The 23,881-nt window shown below is 39.6% G+C and overlaps 1 protein-coding gene across 1 annotated transcript in view; it reads right to left on the bottom strand.

Annotated features, from left to right (window-relative positions):
• Positions 1-217: 217 nt before the first annotated feature.
• The window catches only part of BCKDHB (branched chain keto acid dehydrogenase E1 subunit beta), a 156,357-nt gene continuing 132,693 nt past the window's right edge, over positions 218-23,881 (bottom strand). Inside the window, exon 12 of the transcript XR_014028325.1 lies at positions 218-277. The gene's annotated coding sequence lies outside the window, so the exon portion shown is untranslated. The remainder of the gene's footprint in view (positions 278-23,881) is intronic.

Raw genomic sequence — 23,881 nt, 5'->3', positions numbered from 1 at the left:
GCCATCCTGGAAACAGTGAGGGAACGGCCCCCACTGCCTTGCCCTGGCCCAGAGACCCTCCTCCTGCCAGAGACCCTCAGATCTGTCCAACTCCTGCCCAGGCCCCCATAGGCACCCTTGATGCAAACAATGTAGAGCTGGCCATGCCCACCCAGTAGGCCATATGCACTCTAGCCACGCCCACCCAGTAGGCCACGCCCACCCTGGCCATACCCACCCGGCCCCCTGAGGGCAACCGCAATGCTGATGCGGCCCTCAATGAAATTGAGTTTGACACCTCTGATCTACAGTATCTCTGGTATTTGGATCATCTGTGAAATTAAGCTGTTGGGTTTTGTGAAATTCTCCAAGTAACCCTATAACATTAAATGGTTTAAATAGCTCACAGTTTCCAGCAATTAGGGAGGGAAGGTCATATATATCTAATTTATATAGCCATCCATCTCACAAAAAGTGACTCTAGGCACTGTACCACCAAATTATAAAAGAGGTAAACATATAAAAATATTCATTTTTTATAGCAATTAAAAAAATCTCAAGGTAAAAGAGAGAATGGATGTCAGCAGCAATAATGAAGCCACCTCTCAGCACTAGAAAATCTGCTTTGGATGCCAAAGATCTCCGATTCAATCACTGGCATTTCGAGGAAGAACTGGTAAGAGTCAGTGTCAATGATGTTGTGTTAGACTGCCTAATTCAGGATGAGTGGCAGCTGCAAGGAGATAATCCAAGTCCATACATGTGAACTTACAGTCTCTCTGAATGTAGAAACTTGTCATTTCCTATGTGCATTACCTATTTCTAAGAAGAAGTATGCAATTTTTTAAAATAATAATAATAATAATCTTCCAATTCCTGTATACAGTGTTTGGAAGCTTAATTCAGATATGTTTGCATTGTGAAACTCTATGTCCAAAATCATATACTACCCAACATTATTCTACCGCCTACACCCACCCCAAGCCAACCTTTCAAAAGTTCCATCAAGCATATCTGACAGGGAGCTTTTGGAATGTGGAAAACCAAATAGACTGTACAAAAGAGTAAACAGGGAAGTGGGAAACAAGAAAGAAGGTACTTCTGTAGCATTCAATAACGTTAGTTAAGTTCCTTTAAAATAGTTCATTTATAACAGACATGTCAAACACAAGGCCCGGGGGCCGGATCCGGCCCGCGAAGTGGTTTCATGCGGCCCGCGAAGCCATCCTGGAAACAGTTAGGGAACGGCCCCCACTGCCTTGGCCCTGGCCCAGAGACCCTCCTTCTGCCAGACACCCTCAGATCTGTCTCACTCCTGCCCAGGCCCCCATAGGCACCCTTGATGCAAACGATGTAGAGCTGACCACGCCCACCCAGTAGGCCATATGCACTTTAGCCATGCCCACCCAGTAGACCACGCCCACCCTGGCCATACCCACCCGGCCCCCTGAGGGCAACCGCAATGCTGATGCGGCCCTCAATGAAATTGAGTTTGACACCCCTGATTTATAACATCCTTGCAAATATAAATACTGTGATGAATGAGATCCAGACCAGTTCTTTTCAGTCTTTTCACAGATTGTACCACTTTTAGGACATGTCAATATTCAGGTACCAGCAGTGCTTAGCAAGGTGTCAAACACTTGATCACAAAACAAAAAAGGAAAAAAGTACGGGTTTTAATTTCTTCAGGGGCGGTTCCATTGTTGAATTACTTTCCCTTTGCACTCATAAACGTTTGATGAATTTATCTATATTTATTAATATGCATCACTACCTTGGTGGTCAGATGGCTAGTCAGCCCTTCTTCCTCTCTCCCTCTCCTCTCTCTCTCTCTCTTTCAGTGCCTGCTGGGCTCTCCTTCCACAGCCTCTGTTCTTTCGTTGATTGCTCTGCTCTCCTCTTCTCCCTCTCTCTTTCCCCATTGCCTTTTTTTTCTCTGTGGTTTCTCCCACCAAAACCTCCTCCTTTAGTATCCTCTCCTCTCTTCCCCCCTCCTCCTTTTCTCTTCTGGGTGTGCCACTCTCTGGGGCTCAGGGAGAGCTCCAGCATTGGTGGCTACCCCCACTCTCACTCCCCCATGCAGTCACCCACTCCCCAGCTGGCCATTGTACACAGCTTTGATCAGCTGGAGCTGCATGTGTCAATCCTGGGGGGTCTCTGCCCTGGCAGCCCTGCAGCTCCAGCTGACTCTCTCACCCTGAGGCCTGTCTGCTGCTCCCAGTGATAGCAGAGGCTGCCAAAAGCCCTGAACAGCTGGAGCCACAGAGGCCAATCCTGGGCCCTCAGCAGAGCCCCAGCAACAATGCAGCTCCAGCTGATTCTCCCTCAGCCTTGTGCCATCATTTCAGCTCACTGGCACTGCCACAGCTTCAGCTCATCCCCCCCCCCAGCTACACTTGCATGTACCTGCCAGGTGCCGAAGTACCACCAGTGGTACGCATACCACCGATTGAAAAGCCCTGATATAGACCCTCTATAATCCCAACATCAGATGTGGTTTTCAGAGTTGAAAATACTGCCTACTTCTCAAGCCCATCCCAGAAATTTCCAACATTTACTCTTCCGGAATTATGTCACTACTTCTGGTTCATCTTTTTCTGGAATTGCTTAGGGTGATTGTGACAAATCTGTGCTAGTCAAGAAAACAAACTGGAGACATTTGGTAAACTCTTGCATTTTTAAAAATAAATAAATTCAGATTCTTGAATTTTATTTTATTTTGCCAGTGAAGTTCTCTTTGAAAATATGAAAACAGACCAGGAACAATTATTCAAACTATTGGGTAGGTTGAAAATGCTTAAATATGGATTCTTATGGAGCAGGAATTCTTGACTCAGTGTCTCAAGTAGCTCTTCCAGTTCTGTTTCCAATAATGCTCAAACAACGGATTATATGAATAATACACTACAAGATACAGCAACCATTGAATATTTGAAACCAAAATTCAGATTTCAAATGTAAAATTAAAAAATGGATTTTTTTTAATTGGATTATTAACTACACATTTATTTTAATGTAGTCAGCACCCTTCCTGGTAGGAGAAGTTGCAGGAGACAAAAAGAAGGAGATGGAAGGAGACATGGGAGAGGCATCAACAGAAAAAAATTACAAAGAATGTTTCTTGGATTTGGAACACTCAGTCCTTTATTAAGCCAAAACTATCATGTATAAGGTCATTAATTTCCACAAGACTGTTAAGAATCTCTTTACCATTGAAATAAATGGGACTTAATAGTAGCCTGACCACACTCGTAAATCCGACGGTAGTTTCTCAGATTTATGAATGCTGGCCACCTCTGCCTAAAGACTGTTTTTACCACAAACAATTTAGAATTCATTTATGAATTTAGCTCGCTATATGCAGCATCATAAGAAGGTGTATCCTGTCTGTTATTTGTCTGGAAGACTATGAGCCTGACATTCACTGCCCAGTTAACTGACTGCTTTCAACTGGGTACTAGGCCATAGCCAAAGGTTTTGTCTCCTCTTGATAGGAGTGTTGAATCAGCAGCCACTCCTCTGTAAATGTGTTAGAATGCAGACTATCCTTGTTAGACTTGGCCATTATGTGTTGACTAAAGAGGTGGACCAGCATAGAGAAATAATAAATAAAGAATGAGGTATACTTGACTTGGATAGGATTTTTTCTCTCTCCAGCTTACTCAAATATGAGTTCTATGGCTCTTTTTGGCACCTGCTAAGGCAGGATGAGTCAGAGTAAAGCAGAAGTCTGCTACAGCACTTCATTCATAGGCTTCACTTGAATGCTATGCAAGTTTTACTTTTTTTTCCATTCACCTAAGGGTGGGGGTTGGAATGGAGAGATCATATAACTCCCTTTTTATGTCCCTGTAATCCCTTAATTCAGGGTAGAGTCTGGGAGACTGGATGGAACTGAACATTTACTTGGCTGGATGCCCTTCCTGATGCCATGCAGAGTTTGCAGCAGATCCTTTTTCTTTGTGCCCTGATAAACATCTGTTGCTGTCTAGGATTGAACTCTCAACCTTCCGAGTGGGAGGCAAGCATCTTCACCACTAGGATGGAGTGATCATATCAGGGTCCAAAAAGCAGCCTTTCTACTGCTTTTTCAAACTTCCGCAAGAATACAGACTTCCACCACCCCAAAAATTCTTTAATTGGAACATACTATAATTTTGTATAACTAAACGGACTTACAACATATTAAAAACTCTCCACATCTGAATTTAAGAACATCCTTCCTCTAAGAGCTCACTCAAGCTATGCTTTTATAGGTGGGAAAAGGAGGACAACACTAATGTAGGATGTAATTATAATTTGGACACTTAGTGTACGTCTCTGCAGCACGCATACTTCTTAATTCTCTGTAAGCATTGTTGCATGCAGTAATAATTCATAACTGAAATTACAGTACAAGATTTTAAGAATGAATCACTTGTTTGTTTTGTTTTGTTTTGTTTTGTTTTGTTTTGTTTTGTTTTGTTTTGTTTTGTTTTGTTTTATTTTATTTTATTTTATTTTATTTTATTTTATTTTATTTTATTTTATTTTATTTGCAACATCAGCTTCTCCTTAAATTTTAACAACTTCATGTGATGTGCCAGGTTTCATGAAATAGGAACATAGAAAGCTGGTTTATCTTGACTCAGAATTCCAGGCAGAATTTGGTCTGCCTAGCTCAATATTTTCCACCCTGAAAGGCAACAGAATTCAAGGCAGTTGGACTGGTCGTTTCCTGCCGTACCTGGAATTTAAGCTGAAATCTGATGCATAAAACAAATTAAATCTGAGACTGTCTACACTCAAATAGGAGGATCTACTATTGAAATGTTGACCTTCCCTTCATCCTGAAAATGTAGGTGAACATTCTGTAAAGAGTTATTGTGAAGTCTGAGCCATTTGCCTTCTACCATAATTATAATACAAAATATCTATATTTAGTCAGAGTTTGAAGTTCACTCGATCTTTCACATTGTTGATAGCCACTGTTTTCATCAGGAACATGACATTACTTGAATTTTAGACTCCACCAGTCTTCTTGGAACTTCATGTTCACCCCTAAGAGTGCAGATGTTGTGCTTAGTTGAACATTAAAGAAGGACTGAAGAACAGGTGTATCATTTCAGGTTGTTCTGGCACTAAGGAAAGTTTAGGGAAGCAGGTCAACAAAGAATCATAGGTCTCATCTCCTTTTTCAACTGGTAAACTTAAAATGTGATTTCTTTCTGCTGTGACAAAAAACCCCACAAGAGATGAAATCTGAAGAATTTGTTCAGTTCCTACAAAATTGTCTGGTATTAATGATCAGCTGGATGTAGTATAGGAAATTAGTATTTAATCCAGATGAGTTAAAAGTGCTTTTTCTGGGGTAATTTGCTATCATTAGGTTTAAAAAAAATAATGAGAATGAACCCAAAAAAGGTGATAAACTTTTGCTCAAAGTTTAGCACTCATCATATTCTGGAAGGACTGCTAGGCCTAGTAGAAGAGTAGGATTTTGTATCTCTGTGCTAGGTTACCTTAAAGACAAATGTGACTATGTGAATCTGAAGTCAGACTTTGGTACTTGAATTCCTAAATTTGCCCACATTTAATCAAAGGACAAATCTGTTTTCCTCTCCCATTTTAGGATAAGACAAATGTGTTTGTCTCCTTCCAGCATCTATCCATCCACCTATATTAACTGAGTCTAAACACAGCTTAGTAGTTCCTATAATAGCAGCTTTTCTTCCATTGCTATCATATTTCCTCCAAATGTTAATTAAAAGTGAGCATAAGAGAGTAATCCAATATGATCCCCATAGCAAACTTCAGGAGTTGAGCAAACAGAACTGCTCACTATTGAGAAAAGATTAATTAGCAATGGAACTGATCCTAGTTTAATAGAGAATAATTTGATTGTTTGATCACTAACCTTTCCTCCTGACAAGGAAGAATTTTCCACTTACTGTTTAGCTGTCAGAGAAGAAGGACCAGAGACTAACTTTTACCATGTTTTAACAAGCAGTGTAAGCAAATTATATAAACACATAATGAGGTGACAAAAGCCAAAACATAAAGAGCAAAGGGTTTACTTGTTCCCTCCATCATTGTTAAATAAAAATTCACTTCTTTTTAGTGAAGGAAGTGTCACTCATTAAACAAATTGAGGTAAAGAGATACAGTATTACCCTCCATCACTTCTTTCAACTTCCACATTAACCCCAAAGGGAGATGCTTCTAAATTTAAAATGATTTTTCCCTACAGAAAGCTGGAAAAAAAACAGTTTGCCATGACATTTCATACAAGAAGAAAGGACTAAATTAATCTGGTACCTGGAGCAGTTAGATTTTCCCAAGGCTGAGGATCAAAGGTAAGGAGTTGATTGGTTTATCTGAATATAACATGCTGCAAACCTATTGGCTTAACAGGACAAGTATATATCTGGGCGTGGAATAGTTGAAGTTAGTGTTAGGGTTACATATAGATAGACTGAGATTAAAAATCAGGAAGAAGCTAGGACTTCCTTACTTGAAAGTAATCAAGGAGAATGTGGAGAAGCTAGGAGGAAGGTTGAAAGTAATCAAGGAGAATGTGGAGAAGGACTGGGTGAATTGTACAGACCTGGAAGACAAACTAAGAAGAGTAGAGAATGAGAGAAAGGCCAACTGAAAGGATGGTCTGGAAAACTGAATGAAAGAGAATGTTGTAGCAGAGGTGAAAACGTGGACTTCTATGATGCCCTGGTACTAGAGGGTGAGCAGGTAGCATGGCAGCCACTTCTGTAAAGTGTACCAGAATAATGTAATAATGAGAGACAGCCCTTTTATTGGAAGAGGATAGAATTGGAGACTCTGCTAGATGTGGAGTCACTGTGAGAATCAGGGAGCAATGTTTGTTGATCTTGTTGCTGTTGCTGGAACATACATCAGTTTGGCTGTTAACTCAGCAGCATAAGTCAGAGACTCATGTCCTCCGAGAGTGGTTAAGATCACTTAGAAAGGACAAGTGGCTAGGCCCTGGTGGTGGTTAATCATATTTAAGAGAGGGTTGGTCCTGCCATCTCTTAAGGAGGGTTTTACTATTTTAGTATTACTAACCCTATTTTAGTATTACATGACCCAGAGTCATGTTTTTGAGAGGGGAACAGCCAGAACAAACTAATAAACAAATAAATAAGATGAGACAAAGAGAAACTTGAAAGATTGATTGATTTTGGCCCTTTGAGGCAGGCCAAGACAAGCACCAAAAAATGGCAGGGATTTCAGGAATGCTCTTTATTGTAATATGGTAAAATAACACAATCTTCAAAGCTTGCCCAAGCTTCTCTCTATCCCATTTTGTACTAAAGAAAAGGCAGAGTTATTCTGAATTTATTTCTCCCATTTTTATCTTTCTCAGGATAGTCTATTTTTTTTTCTTCAGATCCCCATATTAACGGTTCATTTATTCCTTCTTTACATCCCAGGTCAAACTTTTAATCCTCTTCCATAGGTCTGATCCACCCACTTCACAGCTTTACTTTGCATTTACTTCGATAAAGGCAGACACAGGAAGCCCCTCCATAGCATACAAGTAGTCCGTGTTTAGCTACCACAATTGGGACCAGCAACTCAGTCATAAAGTGAAGCATTGGCTAAGTGAAACCACAACTGTACTCATGATCTTACTTCAGCTTTCCCGTTGCTTTACAGATCTCCAAAGGTTGAGCATGTGAGGAATGATCACAAACTTATTTTCTTTTCATCATTGTCATGAGTGCATATAGTCACTAAATGAGCAGTCACTAAACAAGTACTACCTGTGTACTTTTAAAAGGGGGTTAGAAAAAATAAGAGAAATTCAGTAGATCTCTAATTTTTGTCCTAGAAATATATCCTGGATGGCCTCGGGAGCTAATGTTAGCACAATTTCCCAAGGTTTTAGGAGCTTTATGAAGAAGTGATCAAGACTATGATGTAATGAATTAAGGGCAAGCAATGGAAGCTCTAATTTGCACTAGCTGTATTCCTCAATGTGCTTACCACATTTTAGCACTTTTTAAGAGCTCTTAGCCTATTCTCTGTGGACCTGCCATCTGTAGAACATCATTGATAATCATGGCTGTGATAATAAAGTAGCACTCATTTACCCATACATGGTGAATCATCTTGCAATGCCATAAGTTGTTTATGATTTTCTGCCGCAAATTCCTAATCTCGTATGCTTATTTCCCAGAATGGCACCAAATAGGATTAGACCATATGTCAACATGCTGCATTTTCACATTATGTAGAAAGATTTTCTCACATTATTCTAGCCCGAGCAGGTGTACCAGCTGTTTGTAAATGTAGAAGAGCAGATAGTTAAACATCTTGCCAATTGTTTTGCAGAATCACCCAGGGAGTATTTCCATATTTCATACAACTATCAGACAAATGATGTATCTTTCTGCATAATGATTTTGATGTAAGTTTTCCTCTGAGAAAATCCAAATTCACTTTGGTGAGTATGGTGTCTTAAGGAAAGAGAGGGAGAGAAAGAGAGAGAGAGAAGTGGATTTCTTTAACTGGCAGGAAGATGGAAGACAGGATATGCAAGCAAGCAGAGACAAAGTGAGCCTTTTGACCAGATATTTCATCACAAATGCCAGATAGAATATTTGCTAAAGGATTACCAATAAAGTCATCTTCTGTTTAACTTGAGGACAATGTAAAACCTAGCTGAGATGAAGATCAAAACAGATTAAGTGACAGATTTGTACGAAGACTTAATTGAGGTTCCACAAAGCTCTTTGACCTAGCTCTTTGACCTATCTGCCTTGCTGATTTTTGAGAGAACATGGAAGAATATTTCAGATTTTACACAACATTCAAAAAGGGGTTGGAACAAAATTGTAGAAAAGAAACCTTAATGTCTGATTTGCAGTAAATGTAAATGACGGTCTTAGTTTTAATACTAGAATTAAATGGTACCAGAAATGAATATCTGTACAATTTAGACATAACTATGCTACTAATATATTGCTTATAATTTGGTTAGTCATCCAGAGACATTTGGGAATGGCTAGTATATACATTTGTAAAAGAAAATAACAGTAAAGAAAGCAAAGAAAATTACTTACTTATCCACAATAAGATTGTGTGAAGCAGAACTTACATTCTCTTCATATACTGGTCAAGTGTCTGGATGAGAGAGCAAATTAATATGTTCCAATATGAATGCCATGCAACCTTGAGGGGTTCCTAATTCCCCATTACTGTATATGTGATAGGTGATAATGTAAGATAATATAAGGAAAAAATCAGTTCATTAATAAATGCTTGGCCTGAACTTCGGTGCATCGGATATTCCATAGAAGCATCATCTACCCTGTCATAATAATACTTGCTCATTTATATTTATTTCATTTTTCTTATTCTAATAACATACATTAATAATATGTTTAAGGACACACAATTATTTAAATGTTTAAACAAAATAAGCTAGCATAATCATTAAAATGCTTCTATAAGATAAATTTTGCATATTTTTAGAGTCATGAACAGCTATCACCAAAGATTCTCTAAATATCCTGCTATTCTTGCTTAAATCACAGGCCAGGGCACTCCCTTGGCCAATCTTATATTTATAGTTCAATCTATGTTATCTTTGGACTGTGCTTAACCAAAAGGAAGCTGAGAAAATGAAGAGTTTGCTTTGATGCAGAGTTCTGTATTTATTTTATTCTTGGAGACAAATGCAACCTTTTCCTATTATTATCAGGCTCTAAAGATTTTATTTTCTTAAAATAAAATTTTAAAAAACCCAAGCACACAAGAAAGGTTTTCTGTAGATGATATCTAATTAACCTGTAACCTTAAATAGAACAAAAATATGTTTCACAGTCTACTTTTTTCCTCAGTAGAAATCTTTTACAAGACATAAAAATGAGGCTATCCCCCCTTTTTTTTCTTACATGATAACTATTTAGTTTAGAAACTTTGGTTCTGGATACATTAAAAAGATATACGTATGTAATGCTTCCCTTAAAAATTCAGGCAACCTATATGAGTTACTTCCATTAATGCTGAAATAAAACATTAATCAAGTGTCACATTCAGCATTTAGCTTGGATCTCTAAGTGCCTGCATTTGGGAGCACATACCATATAAGATATGATAATGCTGTATAATTATAGCAGTAACTACATGAAAACATGCAATCATGCTGAAAAAATATTTGTTTGTTCTGTGAGACATCTTTGCATGCTTTTGGTGCTCTGGATTTAGTAAAAGGAAATGGTAGTTGGATTTGTTGCTTGAGATTTATTTTTTTTTTTTACTTTATTAAATTTATTATTTAAAACATTGGACACGGTACAAATGGACTGACATACCTTCTTGTCTACAATATTCATATATGTATATGTACACATAAAATACACTTAAGATACAAATCAATTATATATAATACAATACTTAGAACAATCAGCCAATCTATAAATTCTAATAGAGACCTTCCTTTTGTTCCCGCCAAAGATAAAATTTATTCCAAATTTTGTAGTAACCTGATTGGTCTTTATTTTTAATTTCCAAAGTTAATTTATCCATTTCTGCACATTTCCAAATTTTCAAACATTTGAAAGAAGAGAAGAGTCATTTATTGACACATCTTCTTTGGACCTTGAGCTAGATGGAAGAAGAGTAACCTTAGTTGTTCTTCATGGAATTTTCAGAATGGCACAGCATTCAGGATTAGGGATTCTTCAGCCTGATCTCCTCACTTAAAAGATAGAGGAGGAGAGGATTTATCTTCTACTTTCCAATGTGAAGAACATGCATGCTATCATGCTTGATTTGCTTACATACTTGCAAAGCCACTTTGCTCTTGAAAGCAAGGAATCCTATTGTTTCAGTCATCTTCCCAGAGATGTTTCATTTGAGCATTTGTTGAAAAGAAGCCCATGGCCTCTAGTAAGGCACCACATAGAGTTTCTCTTGAGACAGTCATCCTTGCATCTTGACATTATCCACAACCAGATGTGGCAGGTTGGCCAACTGCCAACAGCCCTGAATGATTTCACACTCATTTCTCATTCACACATTTTCTGATTTTCCCCCACAGTTCTTTATTAGATATTTTGGATTTAAAAAAGCGAAATTAAGTTGGCTGGCTGGATTAATTTTTCCCACCCTTTGTTGATTACTAAGTCAGCTCCAGAGCAGTTTCCTTCTTCAATCCCATTCCAATTTATTTGTATCCAGTATTCAGAAAGTTTTTATTAAGTCTCCATAAGATTTATTCCTGCCATAAATTTAAGTTGTAAGATCTCCAAGATGGCATCTACTCTTTTCCCTGACACTTGCTTCATCATTTTCAGAATGATTTGTGGCCATAACGGAAAAATTCTCTATTTCAGAAACATTTTGCTCAAATCCTTAAATTGCAGCTACTACCACTCACTTTTGCCATCAGGAACTACACTCAGCTCAGTGACATCCCAAGAGGTGGTAGAAGCAATGCTTTTAGTCCATTTAGCTCTGGTGGAACAGTGGTTAGAATGCAGTATTGCAGGCAAATTCTGCCCACTGTCAGGAGTTCTATCTGACTGGCTCAAGGTTGACTCAGCCTTCCATCCTTCCAAGTAAAATGAGGCTCCAGATTGTTGGGGACAATATGCTGACATTGTAAACCACTCAGAGAGAGTGTTGTAAAGCACTTAGTACATACATCTAAGTGCTATTGCTATTTCATTTCCTTTGTGGAATGACGGTTAAGGGGGGGAAAAGCACCACAAATGTAATTACTGATTTTTTTTTTGTTTTACAGAGGTTTATCAACAAATTTCAACTGTGCAATTTACTAAGTTTCCTAAAACTGAGGAAGGGGTCTGGAAGGATGTAAAGCATTTGTCCATTCCAGTTCCTACACTATAACAGTTCCTACACTATTCCAGTTCCTACACTTTTAGGTTCAGTCATCCTACCAGAATATCCCTAGGATTATTTTATTTGATTCCCTTCCTGGGCTAGTCTACCACTTAACCAATCAAAACAAACTGGGAATAAGAATAGATGGACATCACCACAAACATGGATTTTTTTTTCCTATATTCCACATGACTGTACTGTTATATTCATTCCAATCAAACAGCAAGCCAGAAAATGTACAATACGGGTTTTTTTTAAAAAAAGCTACTTTGTTTTATATATATATAGTCATATTCAAGAAAAAGAAAGGAAAAAAGCAGGGAAAGCATGCTTTTCGTATTGTGTTAGTTTTATTAGTTAGATTTTCACTTCAGCCCTTAGATATAAAGGGTGGATTAAATGCTTTTGAAATGGGGACTACAGTAGGTGGGAACATTAGTAATGGAAAGTGACTGGAAGTAATTAGGCTTGTGAAAAAGATTTGAAGTGGGAAAGTGGGTTGGCATGGTATGTGAGTATATATGATTAACATTCCATGACAAAGAATATTTTCAATGGCCCCGCAAAATGTATATCTCGTGCATATTTTCCATTTCTAGAGAAAAATAAAAGCTTTTCCCTTTTCCAGTCTCTTTCCCTTGGCACTCAAAGCAAGTTCATTTCCAGACATATGCTGTCAATCAGCATGCACGATTCCCTTTGTCACTAACAGTCATAACTTTCTAAGTCTTGACCATGGCCTCAAAACATATCAGGCAAAGACAATGTCTTGCATGGATGCAAAGCACACAATAGCCTGGTGCCCAGGGAGTGAAGGATACAGCCAGCAATGTTAAGGGTCAGGCCCTTGCGTAATTTTCAAAAGTTTCCACGTGAATATCATATCATTTGGAGGAGGAACACAATGGCATTCACTAAGCACATATTGAAGTCCCAGAAAGGTCACCTGGCACAGGATAGCAGGTGAGAGAGGCATTCTAATTCCACCCCATGGAAATTTTACAAACAGCGGTTCACTCTCCATGGCTGCCAAGTTACCCTATCCAGCTGGATGCTAGATAAGTTCTCTAGATCTTTGGAAGGAATTGGAAAACATGTAGCAGCCTCGTGCCCACAGGATCAAAGGAAGAAGAGCCTTAATTTGATCATCCAGGTAGAAATCTGTTTGTATGAAAACTACTATTTGAAAGGTCACTAGCTAGCATCTCTATGGTATATGACTTTTTGAAATAATTGCCCCAGTTCATAAGCTGGATCTTTGATTTTCTCCCAGATCGTCTCTGAGCTCCTTGCTCATAATCAGCAGGGATATCAGAAATTGCTGTTTTCTGGGTTAGACATTGGATCTTCTAGCATAGTTTTGCTGGCAATGAGAGATGGAAGTATTTGCAATGCCATCATTTTTTTAAAAAAAAACGTAGCTAGGACATGTTGTGTCCCAGAAGCCTTCCTAACACAGCTTTTTGGTCCATATTATTCTATCCTGCTGCTGACATTGTTGTTATTTTAAGATTAAACTATGCCATTTCGATTATAACTTCAGATTAGGCATGCTTTGTTACACATAAATTAACTGCAGATGAAGAGAAACATATAACTTTGAGAACTGAATACATTTTGTGTTTATTATTTCTTCCAGAATGTAGTTTTTTTTAAAAAAAAATCAGTAAATCAAGCCAGGGGACAAATTTTATTGCCACTCCATAAAACAGATCACTATAAATTAAAATTTAGTGCTCAGACAGAGCCGATCTCTGCCAAATCCATTATGGATATTATGTGATCTATTCTATTTTTCACCCTAGCAAATTCTTCCACAGAATTCCACAGAAAATATTTTTGACAGATTAATGAAGCAGAGCAATAATATTTCTGATCACATATAATTCCTTCATTAAGTTAGTCTAATTTCAAATACCTCTCCCACTGACCTTTCACGTTATCATTGACTTTCTTCTTTGTGTAAATAGTGGCACCTTGGCTATAATTTCTGGCTTTATTTTGTCCCAATCCCTTCCAATACAGTCCAGTTTTCCTGGCAAAATCCAGGGATGCAGGAACTCTCCTGAACTGAGTGAACTAATGGAAATATCTATGAAAATATCTCTTGTTTCAAATTTCTCCTTCCTTCCACTTTCCATTATGTTTTCTTTGGCCTGACTGCCATGCCAATTTTTTTTTTAAAAAAAGGATATTTCTGCTGTTCTTCATGTTCATGATCTCCCATTCCTTGAGAACAGTCAAGTTTTCAGCAAGAAATTCTACTGCTTAAGAACACAAAGAGGGGGCACCTCTTGAATCTTTCTAAAATTTCTGGGTTACCTTTCAAATATTTCATTCTAAATCCGCTTTCTGAAAACTAAACCAAATGCTGCTTATAAACATATGCATAATGATGTATACTTTTATATTCTGTGCCATTTTCCCACCATAAGAAGTGATAGCCAGAACATATTCAGCAATTTTCAGTTGGAAAGTATCCCACTTGGCATGAACAAACTTCTGCACAATGGCCATTCCCTCTTCCGTCTTGCAATATTTGCTCTAACCTAAACCCTCACACTTTGCTCCAGAACAGAAGCCTCTCTCCTTTTCACTGGTAATAATTATTCTGTAAGTCAGAGGATTTAATGGGACACAATCCATCTCTTTGTTTTCTATCAATCCCCTTGACGCTTGTGACAGAATTGATCGTGATCTTTTTCTAAAAACAAAAGATTACACTTTTTAGTTTGCCAAATCATCCTACCCTATTTCCCCATCTAGATTTTAGTTTATCAATTCCTTCATGTATTTTCAAGTTGCTCGTCAATCTCAAACATTCATTCTATGAACATAATTTAATAAATGCTACTTTAAGTACTAGTACTATGAATAATGATAACAATAATGGATAGTCCCATTTTCACTTGGGGTTCAATATTGACCACTTTGGAGAATTCTGGGATAGAATTCTGACATATCCATTCAACCAGGTGCATTAAACTGCCAGCCCACAGGCCGGACGTGTCATGCAGAAGCTGCACCCACCCTATTTCTGGCACTGGCAAAACAGTCCTGATACTTCACGCGATGTCACGTGACGTCTTGAGTTTGACATGTCTGAAAGCAAAGTTTACTTCTGTACAGCGACCACCAGGATTGAATGGTCAGTCTGTCCAGATGAAACCTGCTTCACAAATGTGGGCACTTATGAATGCCTCTGCAGTGACTCTATTAGGTTTACAAACATATGTCACAGGCTCAAAGCAAAAAAAGATGCTCCCCTTAGCATTATCTTTATAAGTAGAATGCAAGTTTTGCTCTTCACAAAATCGGTAAAGAGTTTGTCAATGCCAAGTTGTTGAAAGTGGAAGTCCTGAGCCAGTTTAGTTTAGCTCAGTGGGTTAGGACGCTGAGCTTGTCGATCGGAAGGTCGGCAGTTTGGCGGGTCGAATCCCGAGTGCCGCGTAACAGAGTGAGCGCCTGTTACTCGTCCCAGCTTCTGCCAACCTAGCAGTTCGAAAGCACGTAAAAATGCAAGTAGAAAAATAGGGACCACTCCGGTGGGAAGGTAACAGTGTTCCGTGCGCCTTTGGCGTCTAGTCATGCCGGCCACATGACCACGGAGACGTCCTTGAACAAGCACTGGCTCTTCGGCTTTGAAACGGAGATGAGCACCGGCCCCTAGAGTCGGAAACGACTAGCACGAATGTGCGGGGGAACCTTTACCTTTACCTTAATTTTGTGAAGCTTGAGCAGTAACAATTATTGTGCCAGGATGGCCTACAACCACTGATATCCAGCCAAAGTTACTAAAAAGACATTCCAAATGGAAATTTCTTGTTGAGTCTGTCAAAATGTATTATTTTTGAGGTTCAGGCACAGGGTTTTCACATGATGAAAACCACTTTGCTTTTATTCTGATATTGCTTACAATGGCTTCTGGTTCAAATTCCTACACTTGGCAAATGCAATACACCTTGGGGATGTATGAAAATATTTATGGGGAAGGCAAGAAGATAATTTGACAAGTATTTCATTAACACTTAGAACCTGCATCAGGTGTTGACAGCTCTCTAAAGTACACTAGAATAGGAAATTAGAACCGTGTTGTGCTATGCTATCTTTATTATAAGATTATAGTAATATAATCTTGCAACTCTGCATGCACTTCCCTCCCTTTATGTTTATAAGATCTAGGGAAGGTCTGTCTGAGATGCTTACTTTGGGTTGCGAATTTGGCCCAGACTCAAATTTCTTTTATCTAACCATTATCTTCATTGCATTTCCTCCTGTTCTCTGAGTGATTCCTTCTGCCCATTACATGTCCAGATCATTATCCTGCATTTCCTTCTGTCGGTGATATCTAAACATGGAGTCCAGAGCTGACCTACAGAGAAATTCAGGGTACTTTCACAGGAGATGTGCACACCCATATAGGTTTTGCTGCTGAAACTCTCTAGGTACCCAGTTGACTAGACTTAAATCTTTTGCACATATGACATTAAGATGCTTAGAGTTCCTATGATTTGGAGGTAGGACGGGGAGAGGGAGGAATAAACCTACAGTATGAGCTCTAATACTTAAAGCTTAGGCAGATGGACATATCAATATGTTGCCCTTTGTAGAGTGTGATGCCAGACAAGTCTCTTTGGGTCAGCCTGCTTGCAGCTTCTAATCCTAAAACCGTGGGATATGTTTAAGGAATCTTCTTGGTTTGAGGTTTTCCTGAATTTTCTTAGTTTTATAGAGTTCTTTCAAACTCCTAAGACACTTTGAAAGACTTACTTCCTAGATGTTAAATAGCAAATATGGCTGTGTGTGAGAGAAAGGAGGGGGGAGGGGGAGGAGAGACGAGAAGATGAATTTTGGGTTTTTCTTTTCAGTTTTTATAAATAAAGTCTTGGATTTTAATAAAAGATTGTTCCAAAAATTAGCTATGGAGTGATTATGGAAACCACTTTCCATTTCTAGGTGTAGTGCACAAATGATTTCACATAATTATGTGTCCTACTTGTGACACAAAGGAAAACAATGAAACTGAAATACACTGTCTTGAGTGACAGAGCATCTCAGGGAGCTGAGGAGATCTGTTTCATGCTTTGTGGAGGGTTTGTTCTATTGTGTTTGCTTTTTGATGCTCACGAAAGTGGAATGGCAGGCTGACCTGGGCATGCTGGCACCTCCTGCCCCGTTCTGAGCACCGCTGGAGGTAAAAGAGGGTCTAAAGACTCTTCTCTTCTTTCAAAGACTTTTTTGCAAAACGCTTCTTTTCTCTGTGTGTGAGAAAAAACACACACTAGAAATTTTAGCCCAGCTTGAAGCTATAGTTTTCAATTTTTATTTAGTTACATTTATATACCGCCCTATTCCCTGAGGACTCAGGGCGGTTTACAGGGAATTAAAAATCCAAAATACAAAAGTTAAGAACCAAATTAAAAAATATTAAATTGACCCTGTACTCAATTAAAAAGAACCCCAATTAAAAATTTCTCCTCAGTCTGGGCCCGAGAGCTCGAAGAGCCAGGTCTTCAGGCCCCGGCGGAATGATCGGAGGTCGGGGGCAGTTCTCAGTTCCACCGGCAGCTGGTTCCAGAGGGCAGGCGCTCCCACCGAGAAGGCCCTATCCCTGGGTGTCACCCGCCGGCAATCTCTTACCGGCGGGACCCTGAGCAGACCCTCCCTGTGGGAGCGCACTGGGCGAAGGGCGTTTGATGCCGGCAGCAGGTGTTCCCTCAGATATCCCGGACCCAGGCCATGTAGGGCTTTATAGGTGATAACCAGCACCTTGAATTTCACCCGGAGGGCAACCGGAAGCCAATGCAGCTCACGGAGTAGAGGTGTTACATGGGAGTATCAGGAAACCCCCATTACAACTCGCGCGGCCACATTCTGCACCAATTGAAGCCTCCGAGTGGTCTTCAAGGGCAGCCCCATGTAGAGAGCGTTACAGTAGTCCAAACGGGAGGTCACAAGCGCATGAGTAACTGTGCGTAGGGTGTCTCGGTCCAGATAGGGACGCAACTGGCGCACCAGGCGAACCTGAACAAAAGCCCCCCTGGTCACGGCTCCTATATGGTCTTCGAAATTGAGCCGTGAATCCAGGAGGACGCCCAAGTTGCGAGCCCTATCGATGGGGGGTAACACCTCACCCCCCATCATTAAGGATGGAATAACTTGGTTAACCCGAGATGCCGATATGCACAGCCACTCAGTCTTGGCGGGATTGAGACGAAGCCTGTTTCTCCCCATCCAGACCTGAACCGCCTCCAGGCACCGGGACATCACGGAGAGGGCATCACTGGGTTGGTTCGGGGTGGAAAGAAAAAGTTGGGTATCATCAGCGTACTGATGATACCCCACCCCAAAACCACAAATGATCTCGCCCAGCGGCTTCATATAGATGTTGAACAGGAGAGGCGAGAGCACCGACCCCTGAGGAACTCCACAAATGAGAGACCTCGGGGCGGATCTCTGCCCTCCTGTCAACACCGACTGCGAGCGGCCCTGGAGGTAGGAGGAGAACCACCGTAGAATGGTGCCTCCCACTCCCAGCCCCCTGAGACGCCGCAGTAGGATACCATGGTCGATGGTATCGAACGCCGCTGAGAGATCTAATAGGACCAGGACAGAGGAGCAACCCCTGTCCCTAGCCCTCCAGAGATCATTCACCAGCGCGACCAATGCCGTCTCCGTGCTGTGTCCGGGCCTGAAGCCCGATTGGTACGGGTCCAGATAATCAGTTTCCTCCAGGAACAGAGGGAGCTGATGCGCCACCACGCTGTCAACAACCTTCGCCAGAAAGCGAAGGTTGGAGACTGGACGGTAGTTGTTTAAAACAGCCGGGTCCAAAGCAGGCTTCTTGAGAAGGGGTCTCACCACCGCCTCCTTCAAGGCGGCAGGAAAGACACCCTCCTTCAAGGAAGCAGTTATTACTGCATGGAACCAGCCTCATGTTCCTTCCCGAGCCGCATAAGCTAGCCAGGAGGGGCACGGATCCAACAAACAATTGTTGAACCAGACAGAGTTTTTGAAAACCTCACAAGCTAAAAATATTCCAAAATGCAGAGTGTTTCCTCTCTGGAGATCTAGAATGAGATTACAGTTGAAAGTGTCAGACTATGTAAGTTATCTGCTCCCATTAATGCTCAGCCTGCATATTTTATGAACAATATCAAATACTGTAAGGGAAACCAAACATTGGCAAAATATTATACCTTAAAAAATGTGTTGTGAGGTGAAGCCTACACTGAAATAGAGACAATGACCTGATTCCCTGAAGTTACTTGGCAAAAGTTCCGTAGCAGTTTGTCCTCGCCTGTTTCCTATAGCCTTTTAATGCATACGGAGTAATGAATGAAAGGTTCATATATAACAGGGGTGTCAAACTCGCAACGTTACGTGACGTGTCACGACGTATCGTGACTTTTTTTCCATTGCTGGCAACGGGGTGGGCGCGGTTTTGCTATGCTGCATCCGGCCCGTGGGCTGGCAGTTTGACACCCCTGAATTATATAACATGAAGTTTTGCTTCTGACTCCAGAAAAAGAAAATGGGTTTTCTGCATCTCCTAAAATGTTATTTCAAGTTTGTTGCTTACCTAAAGCTATACGATGTCCCTTCCAAGTGTTAACCTGGACTAACCCTTCTTAGCTCTTGAGCACAGATGGTCACCCAGCTGCTGCCAGAAATAAACCAAAGGAATAGTTCACAGAAATTAAAAACATAATGGAGAAAGGATTATTTCCATAACATTGTGGCAGGAAGAGATGGATCCATCACATGGTCCTATTCCATTCTAAAGCTGAAGTCAATTTAATAACGTTTGTCAGGCATATGAGTAGTAAATCAGCTGTATCTATATGAAATTGGTATGGATAAAAAAGATTATGGATTGGTCTTTAAAATTACAAAGCACTCCCTTGATTACTTTGCCATGAAAATTTTCTTTTCTAGTATTGTTGCGTATTTTCTTTGAAGAGTAACAGTAATAGAATTCCTTGTTCCCCTGTCATCCAATGTTTGAACTGGCAGAATCATCCAGAAACATATCTGAAAAATGAAGGTAAAAATGAAATGACACTGTGTTGAACCTTATTTCAAATGATCACAGAATGAAATATGAAGGCTTTCCCCATCTGAGGAAACATAATATTCAACCACTGAAAACTCTTGGAAGTGATATAAAAATAACAGGAGAGGAAGCATCTCTGTGTAAAAAAAAATCTCTGTATCATTTATTGTGTTGTTTGCAATAAAGCCTTGTTTCAAAAGAAGAATATTAAATGTCACAGCAAATCACATATTCATCTGTTAACTTCTAAAAAGCCAAAAGATAAACTACCTCAAAATGGGGTAAGTTAAGGGTAGAACATTTTAGTCTACCTGATTTTAGGTAGATTAAAATGTGCTACCCTTAATTCACCCCATGGAGTGGGCTGTCTAATAACATGCAATTGCCTCCTCAGCTATCAAGTACAATAATTGCCCAGGATCTATTACTGTATGTTTAATTATCAGTCAATTTTAAGTGAGTTTTACCATGGAGGATAGGGGCTCTTACAGAAAACATGTTTCCAACTGATACAGTCCTGGGCTTTCTTTTGCCAGTTGAGCCCGCAATACTTGCTGATGTCATCAATCATTCTTGTTTTAAGTTTCTTTCATGGATGCTTTTTATCAAGTGGGATCCATTCTGTGACTGCCTTGGTCCACCTGCCATCAGTCCTACTTGCTATGTGACCAGCCCATTTCCATTTGAGTTCTTCTACTCTCTTGGTGATATCGTATATTTTCGTTTGTTCTCTAATCCATGTGCAGGTCCTTCTATCTCATCTTGTAATGCCACACATGGATCTTTCAAATGGCTCTTTGCGCCACTCATAGCTTTTGTATCAATTGTGAGGTTAGTGTCCGTGTTTTGCCAGCATATGTTAGAGCAAGTAGCACACACTGATCAAAACCTTTTCTCTTCAGGCACAGGGGGAGGTTGTTCTTGAAAATTATGCTTAGCTTGCCAAATGCCTTCCAACCACATTTTACATCCCGTTCAATTTCCTTTATAATATCACCTTCCATTGAGATCCGTTGGCCAAGGTATATGTAGTGGTCTACTATGTCTAGTTCTTCTCCAGGTATAAGAATTATGGAATCATATATCTATATAGACAAAATGAATTAACAATCAGAAGGCCAGGGCACAAGTCAAAATCCCTCACCTTAACAGGACTGAGAACATGCACCTTGTCCACACTCTGACATTGAATGGGAGCCATTTCATCAACTATTCCAAAATGAGGAAAAGATTGGTTGAAATCATTGATCTTCACAGTCTTATACAAACTGATAGGAAATTTGGAGGGAGAAATAGTGCTGTGTGAAGTACTACCCTAAAATTAGGCATGTTATGCCTTTCTACAATGTACTATCTAACAATAGATAATGTGGAAAAATGATTAGATTGTATCTATTCTGATTCAGATGTAATGCTTCTACAACAGAATTAACTTTCTACATACAATGCTCTGAAAAAGGCAATTTTATTCTCCTTTTTATCCCTTAATATTAGTATATTGTGTACTAATAATGTAGTTGTTAATTTTTCTTAATCAATCTGAGTACATTGGGTTGTTTCTATACATTGATGCTTATATAATATGTTTAAAGACCATAAGAAAAATATTCTATCAATTTTAATTAAAAATTAAGATGATGAAGACAACGGTGATGATGATGATGGTGATGATGATGATGATAATAACAATAATAATAATAATGGTAGAAGGGACCTTGGAGGTCATCTAATCTAACCCCCTGCTCAGACAGGAAACCCTATACCATTTCAGACAAATGGCTGTCCAGTCTCTTCTTAAAAACTTCCAGTGATGGAGCATTCACCGCTTCTGGAGGCAGGTTGTTCCACTGGTTAATTGTTCTAACTGTCAGGAAGTTTTAAGGTTGTTTCTCTCCTTGATTAGTTTCCATCTGTTGCTTCTTGTCCTGCCTTCAGGCACTTTGGAAAATAGCTTGGCTCCCTCTTCTTTGTGGCAGCCTCTGAGATATTGGAACACTGCTATCATGTCACCCCTCTTCATTAAACTAGACATACCCAATTCCAGCAACCGTTCCTTATACGTTTTAGCCTCCAGTCCCCTAATCATCTTTGTTGCTCTTCTCTGTACTCTTTCTAGAGTCTCAACATCTTTTTTACATCGTGGTGACCAAAAATGTACGCAGTATTCCAAGTGTGGCCTTACCAAGGCATTGTAAAGTGGTATTAATACTTCACATTGATAAGGATATGCAGAGTACCTCTTGAGTTAACAAGAGCTTGCACAGAAAAAGAGGATACTGAGAGTAGTCAGGTTTACACAGCAACCACACAGATACACTGATACAAATTTACTTGTGGAATAATACAATAGCACAGTCCAAGAAAAAATCAGTCCAGGTCATACACGAGTAAAGAGATGATAGCAAATAACAATAGTCCAAGGATTATCCAATACAGTGACTTCTTACCAGTCCGTAAGTTAAAACACAGTTCTTCAGGTTTAGCAAACAGTAGCAAACCCACAAACCACAATAATCAGCAAGTAACAACAAACATAACAGAGGGAATAACAGAGAGAAAGAAGCTATGTCTCTAGCTCCCTCTTATGGCCGTTGGAAAAACAGCGTTGGCCAATCATCACACATTTAAAGTGATACAATACAGTTTCTATTACAACAATACAATCATAGTTTATATATATTGCCAACCCAACCAGTTAGGCCATAGTCATCTACCTAACATTCTCCCCTTTGGGTAGGACAATATATTACTCTTTACAACCTTAGGCCATAACTGTCACAAGCTTTGTGCTTAATTGTACCCTGAGGTTTGGTAAAATGAACTGCAATGTTATTGTCGGTTGCACAGTATTCCAACCGTATTAGTTTATCTTTTACACACTGTCTGACGTTTAAGTATGGTAGGTCAGTATGCTTAGATCGTGTTCTGATGGCTGCGTTCGTTGCCATCTTGATTGCAGATTGATTGTCTTCATAAATGAGGATTGGACTTTCTACAGTTAGTCCCATGTCCATTACTATTTGTTTATAACATAGCAGTTCAGTACACAAAACAGACAAACAGGAAAATTCAGCTTCCATTGTGGACAGACTGATATGTTTCTGCCTAATGGATTTCCATCCTATTAGTGAATTACCTAACATTATCACCAAACCTGATGTTGATTTCCGAGTAGTTACATCAGTAGCAAAACTCGCATCCGCATAAGCAGTTAAAACCAAATCACGATTAGGTTCCAAATATAATGAGTAATGAATGGTTTGTTTTAGATATCTTAACACCCGCTTTGCTGCCTGCCAGTGCATAACAGTAGGTTCAGCAGTATATCTAGCTAGTTGGTTCACACTATACGAAATATCTGGCCTAGACCAATTACCTAGATATGAGAGACTACCAATCAAAGATTGATACACCAATTTGTCAAATGCAGGACTTGCTGCATTAGCATGTTTAAAGTCCTGTGCCATTGGAGTCTTTGCAGGCTTACAGAGCTCCATGTTGTATCACTTCAGCAGTTGGCTTATCTTTCCAGCCTGTGAAATCTTGTAACCTTTATCGGTCTTCACAATATCCAGACTTAAATAGTGATTAATTTCTCCTAGGTTTCTAATTCTGAACTTCTTTTGCAATTGCGAAACAATGTTAGTTGCTTCCTGTTCAGTCTTAGTAACAATTGCTATGTCGTCAGTAAATAGCAACAGCAAAGAAATTACACCATTCTTTTCCTTCTTAAACAAACAGGGATCTGCGATGCTGGCAACAAAGCCCATTGCAACTAACTCATTTACAATACACTTGTTCCATTCATATCCTGATTGTTTCAAGCCATAAAGACTCTTCTTTAGTTTCCAAAAATCAGTTGTCCCATCAGTTTTTACACCTAGTGGTTTTGTAAGATAGACAGTGTGTTGTAAGGGTGCATGTAGATATGCTGTTTCTACATCTACATGGTTTATTTTGTACCAATTCTTAGCTGCCCAAACTAATGCT

Source organism: Vipera berus, assembly GCF_964194415.1.
Source record: "Vipera berus genome assembly, chromosome: 1".
NCBI lineage: Eukaryota > Metazoa > Chordata > Lepidosauria > Squamata > Viperidae > Vipera > Vipera berus.
This window is presented reverse-complemented; position numbering and strand designations above follow the sequence as displayed.